General features: G+C 41.5%; 1 protein-coding gene across 1 annotated transcript in view; it reads left to right on the forward strand.

Annotated features, from left to right (window-relative positions):
- LOC101983107 (ankyrin repeat domain-containing protein 20A4-like) overlaps positions 1-7,600 on the forward strand; it is a 92,494-nt gene that overhangs the window by 64,232 nt on the left and 20,662 nt on the right. The window lies entirely within an intron of this gene.

Consider the following 7,600-nt stretch of genomic DNA (forward strand, 5'->3'; position numbering starts at 1 on the left):
CAAGGAAAATTACTAATCCCAGAAGAATGCATAGATGTGGGGTGCTAGACACCTCTTGTAAGATGTCCCACATGGCACACTCAAAGAGACTGTTAAAATTCTCGAGGGTAATATTCTCAGACATCTTTTTTTTTATAAGGAAAAAAAATTTTTACCCGCAATGACTGGTTTCTGCCAGAGGTGGTGGCAGAGTCCACTTGAGTCCATGTGGAGGGCCGGTCTGAAACAACTCAAAACCAAAATTTATCATTCTGCCTGAGGATTTATAATGTGTGTGAAAAGGTTATTTTGAATCAGACCAAGTCTGCTGCTGTGGTGGTTTGCGCAGGCAAACGCACCCGGAAGTGCAATGTGAGCCCCGGAGCAGTAGCGGCGAGCGAGCGAGCCCGCGGCTTCTCTAGTGAGCCACGCGGCGCTGGACGCCGCGGTCGAGGAGTCCGCAGGGAGAGGCGAGCAGAGTCAGTGGGTGTGGAACGGGAACCTGCTGTGCGCAAGGCAGGCTACCCGCTTATTTACCAACGCTTCCCTCCGGCGACCAATCTCGCTCGCAAAAGCTGACTAGATTGAGTTCCCCGTCCAGCGCAGTGGCTGAAGGCCCTTTGACACGGGGCCTGTGGGGGGGCTGAGGCAACTGCCCGGGTCCTGGTGTGGGCGCAGGGCAAATCTGCCACAACGTTGGAGCGCCAAATGAAGGCGGATCGGATTAATACAGACAAATTGGTATAAGTTATACAACTTTAATGTAAATAGCACACTCACGCAACCGGAGTTCCAGCGATGCACAGAAACAGGAAACAGGAAATGGGGCGCAGCATCTGCATGCCCCAATTTAAGTAAACATTTGCCCGAGGCCGTCCCGCCCCCAAAAGGCGGGCTCTCTCTATAGTTAGTGATGTTAATTTGTGCATTTTTCTCTTCTTTGGAATTTTCTGCTATGAGACCATCTGTGTTTTCGTTGGTGTAGCCAACTTCCTTGGATTGGAGTTTTCCTCCTAGTAGTTTCTGTAGGCCTGGGTTTGAAGATGCAGTGATGATGGTATCCACCACAACTCTATTTAACTCCTCTATTTCGGTCTACAGATGGATGGATTTTAAAGAATAAAGGCTGCTTACCACAATTTTAATCAAGTAGTGATACCAATTGCGACTCCAATACCACGTGTGGTTTCTTGCGAATTTTTGCATCCATGTTCATGAGTGAAATTGGTCTGTAATTCTCTTTCTTGTTTGGCTTTTTTTTCATTGGGAGGTTTTTTATGACTGCTTCTATTTCTCATGACTTATAGTTCTATTTAAATTATTCACCTGGTCTTGATTTAATTTTGGTAAATGGTACTTATCTAAAAACAAGTCCATTTCTTTTACATTTTCCAACTTTGTGGCATATAAGATTTTGTAATAAGACCCAATGATTCTCTGAATTTCCTCAGTGTCTATTGTTTTGTCCCCCTTTTCATTTCTGATCTTGTTAATTTGCAGATCTCTTCTCTGCCTTTTGATTAGTTTGGATAAAGGTGTGTCATTCTTGTTGATTTTCTCAAAGAACCAGCTCTTTGTTTCATTGATTCTTTGGATTGTTTTCTGTGTTTCTATTTTGTTGATTTCAGCCTGCTGTTTGATTATTTCCAGTCTTCTACTCCTCCTGGGTGAGTCTGCTTCTTTTTTTTCTAGAGCTTTCAGCTGTGCTGTTAAGTCTCCAATGTGAGCTTTCTCCATTTTTTTTTAATGTGGGCACTTAGAGTTATGAACTTTCCTCTTAGCACTGCTTTCATAGTGTCCCATAGGTTTGGGTATGTTTATTTTCGTTGAATTCAAGAAAGACTTTAATTTCTTCCTTTATTTCTTCCCTGACCCAGGTGTGGTTCAGTAGTTGACTGTTCAGCTTCCATGAGTTTGTGGGCTTTCTGGGGGTAGAATTATCATTAAATTTTAACTTTATTCCATGGTGATCTGATAAGACACAGGTGGTTACTAATATTTTTTGTATCTGTGGAAATTTGCTTTGTTACTGAGTATGTGGTCAATTTTTGAGAAGCTTCCATGAGATGCTGAGAAGAAGGTATATTCTTTTCTGTTTGGGTGGAATGTTCTATAGATGTCTGTTAAGTCCATTTGATTCATTACCTCTGTTAGTTCTCTTATTTCTCTATTCGGTTTCTTTCTGGTTGACCTATTCATTGGTGAGAGAGGAGTGTTGAAGTCTCCTACTATTAGTGTGTGGGGTTTGATGTCTGCCTTGAGTTCTAGTAATGTTTCTTTTATGTATGTGGGTGCTTTTATATTAGGAGCATAGGTATTCAGGATTGAGACTTCATCCTGATGGATTGTTCCTATTATGAATATAAATTGTCCATCTCCATCTCTTCTGATTGATTTTAGTTTGAAGTCAATTTTGTTAGAAATTAGTATAGCCACACCCGCTAGTTTCATAGGTCTGTTTGATTGAAAAACCTTTTCCCAAACCTTTACTCTGAGTAGATGTCTGTCTTTGTGGTTGAGGTGTGTTTCTTGTAAACAGCAGAATGTTGGATCCTGTTTTCGTATCCAATCTCTTCGCCTGTGCCTTTTTATAGGTGAATTGAGTCCATTGATATTAAGTGATATTAGTGACCAGTGGTTGTTAGCTGTAGTTATTTTTTCTTCTTTTTTGGTGGTAGAGTTTGTGTGTTTCCCTTCTTTGAATTGTGCTGGTGAAAGGTCTTTAGATGTCTGAGTTATTGTGGGCTTTGTTTGATTCCTTTGTTTGTGATTTTCCTTCTACTACTTTCTGTAAGGCTGAATTTGTGCATACATACTGTTTAAATTTGTTTTTATCCTGGAATATTTCGTTTTCTCCATTGATTGTGAACGTAAGCTTGGCTGGGTATAGCAGTCTGGGGTTGCATCCATGGTCTCTTAGTTTCTGCAGCACATCTACCCAAGACCTTATGGCTTTCATGGTTTCCATAGAGAAGTCAGGTGTAAGTCTGATCAGTTTACCTTTATAAGTTACTTGATCTTTTTCCTTTGCAGCTTTTTATATTCTTTCTTTAATATGTATGTTTTGTGTTTTGATTATTATATGGCGAGAAAATTTTTTTTGATCCAGTCTCTTCAGTGTTCTGTATGCTTCTTGAACTTTCATAGGAATATCCTTCATTAGGTTGGGAAAGTTTTCTTCTATAATTTTTTTGAATATATTTTCGGGCCTTTGAGCTGTAATTCTTCTCCTTCTTCTACCCCTATAATTCTTAGGTTTAGTCTTTTTATTGTGTCCCAAATTTCCTGGATGTTTTGTGATGAGAATTTGTTGGATTTGCTGTTTTCTTTGATCAGTGCATTTATTTTCTATATAGCGTCTTCAGCATCTGAGATTCTTTCTTCTATCTCTTGTATTCTGTTGGTTATGCTTGTCTCTGTAGTCTCTGTTAATTTACCTAGATTTTTCCATATCAAGTCGGCCCGTGGTTTGTGTTTTCTTCATTGCCTCCATTTCAGTTTTCAAGTCTTGAAATGTTTCCATTATCCGTTTGATTGTTTTTTCTTGGTTTCCATTGGTATCTATTAGGGATTTATTCATTTCTTCAAAGTTTTTGTATTCTTCTCATCCATTTCTTCAAGGGAGTTTTTACATCCTGTTTAATGGACTCTATCACTTTCACAATGTCTCTTTTTTTTTACTTCCTCTGGATTAGGCGTGTTCAAGTCTTCCTGTTGTATGTTCTCTGGGTTCTGGTGTTACCATGTTGTTTTTCAGATTGTTGGAGAAATTCTTGCATTGGCACCTGCCCATCTCTTCCTTCAAATGCTCCCCATGGGTCTTCTGGTACAAGATCAAGGCCCCTTGGTACCGGCCAGAGACCGGTCTGAAAGGTTGTCCTCAGCACAGGGACAGGACTCTTGGAGTTCGAGGGACCCCACAGCCCAAACGGCAAACTTGGGGGGAGGGGAGTGTTGTGCAGAGCCAAGAAGCCCCTGCAGCAGGAGCTGGAGGTGACATGCACTCCCCTCCGGCTGGGCGGGTGCACACTCACCCTCTGGGTGGGTAGCCTCAGTGCAGGAACAGGAACTGTTCCTGGGACAGGGACCTCAGAGACAATAGGGCAGGCTGGGGGGGCAGGGATGTGTACAACAAAGTGTTCCTTTCCGAATTTTTCCACCCCACCCCTGGATGGCACCCACTCACCGGTCTGAAAGGTTGTCCTCAGCACAGGGACAGGACTCTTGGAGGCCAAAGGACCCCTCAGGCAAAAGGGCGAACTTGGGGGAGAGGGAGGGATATGCACAGCCAAGAAGCCCCTGCAGCAGGAGCTGGAGGTGACATGCACTCCCCTCCGGCTGGGCGGGTGCACACTCACCCCTCTGGGTGAGTAGCCTCAGTCTATATCCCTCTTTTTTAAAAAGTTTTTTTTAGGTTGTATGTGGATCCATGCCAGATGATGGACATTATTTTGTAATTAGAGACTACACATTCATTTCTTAGCTTCCCAGACTCAAATAATCTCACAAAAGCTATATCTATTACAATGTTTGGCACATAATCTCAGGTTTCTTATTGAATAACTCATATATCAAATCAAGCCATTTCTATTAATGTGTATTTTATCATGAGGTTCATAGTTTACCAGTAAGGTTTTTTGATCTTTTTCCTTGGGCAACTACATGGCACCTTTCTGACTTTGCCTTCTTTTTCCCTGCATTCAGTTTAGTTTTTGAGATTGTTGTTGATTATATCTGATTTATTTACTTTGCAAAATCAGATTTAAATTTAAAATTTTCTTTTCCTTTAATTTTACAAGGTTAACATTAAAAAGGGTCTTGACCTGTGATTTCTTTTGTGTGTGTGTGTGTGTGTGTGTGTGTGTGTGTGTGTGTAAATGAGCTTTATGCTGGGTTTATAACGGGAGCCCTTGGTTAACAAGGTATCTTTGTGTTAAAAAGATGGTATTTGGCCGTTCTGTGTTTAAAAATTTTTGTTCAAAACCATATACATTTCCCTTGAAGAGCATTTCTCCAGTCATCCAGAATTGGTTTTTCTGTTTCTCTAGCATTTCTGTGTCTCCTGGTAAAACAGAAAAGAACCCCATGAGCAGAGTATTAAGTGTTACTTTTTGGGGCATCACCAGTCTGAGACTTGCTTTCTTCCACCCCCATCCCACCCCTGTCCTATTAAACCCTCCTCTGTTAAGCAAATGCTTCTCTCTGCTGAATTAGATCAAGTTCCTTTGTTTTTTTAAATTCTACCTTTTACTTAGGTCTTTTTTTCTTTTTTTTTATTATCATTGAAAAAATTTCTGCCTCCTCCCCACCTCCCATTTCCCTCCCCTTCCCCCTACTTCTCTCTCCCTCCTCCAACTCCCTCCCACTCCTCTGTCCCTCCCCACACTCCTTTCCCCCTCCCTCTCCAGTCCAAAGAGCAGTCAGGGTTCCCTGCCCTGTGGGAAGTCCAAGGTCCTCCCACTCTCCATCCAGGTCTAGGAAGGTGAGCATCTAAACAGGCTAGGTTCCCACAGAGCCAGTACATGCAGTAGGATCAAAACCCAGTGCCATTGTCCTTGGTTTCTCATTAGCCCTCATTGTCTGCCATGTTCAGAGAGTTTGGTTTCTCATCACAAAACATTCAGGAAATCTGGGACACAATCAAAAGGCCAAACCTAAGAATAATAGTGGTAGAAGAAGGAGAAGTACAGCTCAACGGTCCAGAAAATATATTTAATAAAATTATAAAAGAAAACTTTCCCAACCTAAAGAAAGATATTCCTTTGAAGGTTCAAGAAGCATACAGAACATAGACTGGATCCAAAAATAATTCCCTTGCCATGTAATAATCAAAACACAAAACATACATATTAAAGAAAGAATTTTAAGAGCTGCAAAGGAAAAAGGTCAAGTAACTTATAAATGTAAACCTATCAGACTTATACCTGACTTCTCTATGGAAACCATGAAAGCCAGAAGGTCCTGGATAGATGTACTGCAGACACTAAGAGACCATGGATGCAAGCACAGACTATTATACCCAGCCAAGCTTTTGTTCACTATAAATGTGATTTCTTTTTTTGTTCTTGTTAAAATTTATTAAATTTTTTTAAAAAAATACCAATCCAATATTCCACTCCCTCCCCTCCTCTCATTCCCTCCACACACCCTTCCACCCCATCCCTATATAATATTCAGAGAGGTTAAGGCACATTGTTTAGTGGAAGGTGCAAGACCCTCCTTACTATATCCAGGCTGAGCAAGACATACATCCAAAGAGATAGGATCCCAAAAAGCCAATACATGCAGTAGGGATAAATCCTAGTGCCATTGCCAGTGGCCCCAGCCATGCAACTGTCAACCACATTCAGAGCAACTAGTTGGATCCTATGCTTGTTCCTTCCCAGTCCCAGCTGGTGTTGGTGAGCTTCCATTAGCTCAGGAAAACTGTTTCAGTGGGTGAACCCACCACGGTCTTACTTCTTTGGTCATATTCTCACTCCTTCCACTCTTCAACTGGACTTTGGGAGCTCAGTCCAGTGCTCTGGTGTGGATCTCTGCCTCTGCCTCTGCCTCTGCCTCCCTAAGTTGCTGGAAGATAGCTCTATGGTGATGTTTAAGATAATCATCAGTCTGACTACAGGGCAAGGCCAGCTTGGGCACCCTCTCCTCTATTGCCCAGGATCCTAGGTGGAGTCATCTGTTTGGATTCCTGGGAATTTCTCTAGAGCCAAGTTACTGCTAACCCTGTAATGGCTCCTTTGGAAAAGATACCTCTCTCCTTGCTCTCATCTCTGTACTTCTCCATTCCGTTCCCTCAATCTCTCCTCTCCCCTCCCTCTCTCCCCTCCCCTTTTCCTCCTACCTTCCCTTATTCCCCCACCCCCATGCTCCCAACCATACTAGTCAGTTCTGTCTGCTCCCAATTTCCAGGTGGGTCTCTATATGTTTTTCTTTAGGTTCACCTTACTATGTAGTTTCTCTAGGATCAGGAACTATAGGCTCAATGTCCTTTGTTTATAGCTAGTATCCACTTGTGAGTGAGTACATATATTCATCATTTTGCATTTGTGTTACCTCACTCAGGATAGTGTTTTCTAATTCCATCCATTTGCATGCAAAATTCAAGATGTGATTTTTTTTCTTTTTTTTTTCCCACTGAGTAGTAATCTAATGTGTAAATGTGCCACATTTTCTTTCTCCATTCTTTATGTGAGGGGCATCTAGGTTGTTTCCAGGTTCTGGCTATTACAAATAATGCTGCTATAAACATAGTTGAACAAATGCTTCTGTAGTATGATTGAGCATCTTTTGGGTATATGTCTAAGAGTGGTATTGCTGGATCCTGAGGTAAGTTGACTCCCATTTTCTGAGAAACTGCCATAGTGCTTTCCAAAGTGGTTGTACAAGTATGCATTCCTACCAGCAATGGATGAGTGTTCCCCTTACTCCACATCCTCTCCAGCATAAGCTATCATGAGTATGTTTGATCTTAGCCATTCTGACAAGTGTAAGATTGTATATCAGATTTGTTTTGATTTGCATTTCCCTGATAGCTAAGGAAGTTGAACATTTCCTTAAGTATCTTTTGGCCATTTGAAATTCTTCTGTTGAGAATTCTCTGTTTAGTTCACTACACCAT

Source organism: Microtus ochrogaster, unplaced genomic scaffold (genome assembly GCF_000317375.1).
Source record: "Microtus ochrogaster isolate Prairie Vole_2 unplaced genomic scaffold, MicOch1.0 UNK14, whole genome shotgun sequence".
In the NCBI taxonomy this organism is placed as follows: Eukaryota; Metazoa; Chordata; class Mammalia; order Rodentia; family Cricetidae; genus Microtus; species Microtus ochrogaster.